Source organism: Egretta garzetta, unplaced genomic scaffold (assembly GCF_000687185.1).
Source record: "Egretta garzetta isolate BGI_Z169 unplaced genomic scaffold, ASM68718v1 scaffold27, whole genome shotgun sequence".
NCBI classification, from domain to species: Eukaryota; Metazoa; Chordata; class Aves; order Pelecaniformes; family Ardeidae; genus Egretta; species Egretta garzetta.
In genome coordinates, this window is record NW_009260400.1 from 3,741,895 (window position 1) to 3,744,352 (window position 2,458).

Genomic DNA, 2,458 nt, shown 5'->3' on the forward strand with positions numbered 1-2,458 from the left:
AAACACTCCCTAACATACAGAGCCACCCCACCACCTCTCCTTCCTTGCCTGTCCCTTCTGAAGAGTTTGTAGCCATCCATACAGCACTCCAGTCGTGGGAGGCATCCCACCATGTTTCTGTGATGGCGACTACATCATAGCCATCCTGCTGCACAATGGCTTCCAGCTCCTCCCATTTCTTGCCCATGCTGCGTGCATTAGTGTAGATGCACTTGAGCTGGGCTATCGGTTTCACCCCCAGCATTGGGGTGACACCCCCAGGCTCCTCTCTAGTGAGCCTGGTTATATCCCCTCTCCCCCTTCAGGCCTAGCTTAAAGCCCTCTCATCAAGCCCCGCCAGTTCATGAGCGAGGATCCTTTTCCCCCTCTGAGAGAGCTGGGCACCATCTGTTGTCAACAGGCCCGGTGCCGTGTAAACTTCCCCATGATCAAAGAACCCCAAGCCCCTCCGATGGCACCAACCTTTGAGCCATGCGTTAACCAGTCTAGTTTTCCTGTTCCTTTCCGTGTTCCTCCCTGACACTAATGGGATTGAAGAGAACACTACCTGCGCTCCTGATCCTTCAACCATTTTTCCCAGTGCCCTGAAGCCACTTTTGATCGATTTGGGGCTTCTCCCTGGCATCTCATCGCTGCTTGCCTGTACAATCAATAGCGGATAGTTATCAGAGGGCCGTACCAGACCAGGGAGTCTCTTTGCAATGTCCCTGACCCGGGCCCCAGGGAGGCAGTAGACTTCCCTGTGGGATGGGTCCAGACAGCATATTGGGCCCTCTGTTCCCTTCAGAAGGGAATTTCCCACAACAATTACCCTACTTTTTTTCTTGGCACAGCAATATCTCTGTAATGGCAATGAGATCATGGCCCCGCAACCACATACAGAACTCTAGCCTTTCCTGCTTATTCCCCATGCTGCGTGCTTTCATGTAGAGGCATTTCAGCAAGGCGACTGAGCATGTAGGTTTCCCTGGAGGGATGAAAGAGGATCTGCCACTGCCAAGCCCACCATTAAGGCAGTTGGTCTTCTGGTTCTTAAATTGGGAGGCAGCTACGGCACATTTATTGCTGCTCTGAACGGACACACTTGTTCCCCCATCGGATGCGACTGCCTGAGTGTCCTGACTGTGTACCCCACCCCCAAGTCCTTTCATTTAAAGCCCTCTGTACCAAGTCAGCCAACCTACTGCCTATGATTCCCCTGCCTCGTCTAGCCTTCCAGCTAGATGATATCTAAGCCTTTCCAGAGCAACATGATAATCCTTCGTTAGAATGCTACAGGTCCCAAGCAGGTTCAAATCCCCTGTTTTGGCCCAGCTTCAGGTACTTATTTCAAAGTCCGTGGGTTTTCTTCATGTGGTACACAGGGTACGTGACAGCATGTCCCATAGGAAATACCACACAGCAAAAGGGAAGGAAGAGGCACTTTTTGTAAAGAAGTATATCACTGTGTTGAGAACTGGGGGCAGCACAGTGACACAAACACTGTGAGGTCTCATACAAAAAGCTGAGGCTACAAAAAGGAGCAATACATTTTAAGGGAAAAGGGAAAAGGGGAATGTGTTGAAGAAGAGAACTGCAAAATTCCTATAAGCATTTATTCTGGAAGTACATTGCTTTCTGAGATAATAGAAAAGGGGTTTAAAAGCTTTGACCTGGATCAAGTTGTTTGAAATCACTCTACTATGAAATTATTATTTTCTTCCCTCACAGTTTTGGAAACAATGGTGACTTTGGAGCACTTTCATGGCAGCCCATGTGTGGATTCCTTGGACAAACCGCTGGCATTCTATTCCCTGATTTTTACACCTTTAGAGTGTGGAGAGGAAAGTGGGCTTATCTGACTATGTGTAAACAGTGTGGCAACAGACAAGCTTGTATTCGGAACCGGGATCACTTTTTTGGTTGAACCAAGTAAGTTCCACTTTTTTTACTCCTAATGTATTTGTTAAATTTGTGGTGGGATGGGCAAAGGGGCTGTGCAATGTGACAGCATAGTGAGGAATTTCTGCTCCCTTAGGTCTCTCAAACATGCGTTCTCCCACCAGGTGTTTGAGTCCTCAGCTTGTATTTAGTTAACAAAGCTTTTCAGGAACAACAAGGATAGTTTCCTGGCTGTGTGCATCACCATTGCTCCACAGACCCTCACCCCCTCCCATAGCTGTGCTGCTAAGTTTAAGACTGTTCTTTATACCCAGTGGGGATGGTGCCATAGCCCAGCTTCAGTTGCCTGCTTTCTTTTGTGTAACACTAAAGCATGTGGAAAGGAAAAAAGGAGTCATAAAGAGCTTCAGGAAGAAGTAGCTCCCATGGAAAGACAAGACATGTTAGTTTTTGCACCGAGTGCTTGAAATGTGAGCAAGAAGCCTTTTGTATTTAGAAAGGGCACTCTTCTGAATGTGATCTTTGTAAGGGTGGACCATCTTCTCCAGCTTTTGTGTGACAGCATCAAATGTAGGGA

General features: G+C 47.8%; 1 long non-coding RNA gene across 2 annotated transcripts in view; it reads left to right on the forward strand.

Moving 5' to 3' along the window:
• The first annotated feature begins 1,456 nt into the window (after positions 1-1,456).
• Positions 1,457-2,458, forward strand: part of LOC104130344 — a 6,797-nt gene continuing 5,795 nt past the window's right edge. For both annotated transcript variants that reach the window (XR_004842588.1, XR_004842587.1), the window contains exon 1: positions 1,457-1,911. This is a non-coding gene — a long non-coding RNA (uncharacterized LOC104130344). The remainder of the gene's footprint in view (positions 1,912-2,458) is intronic.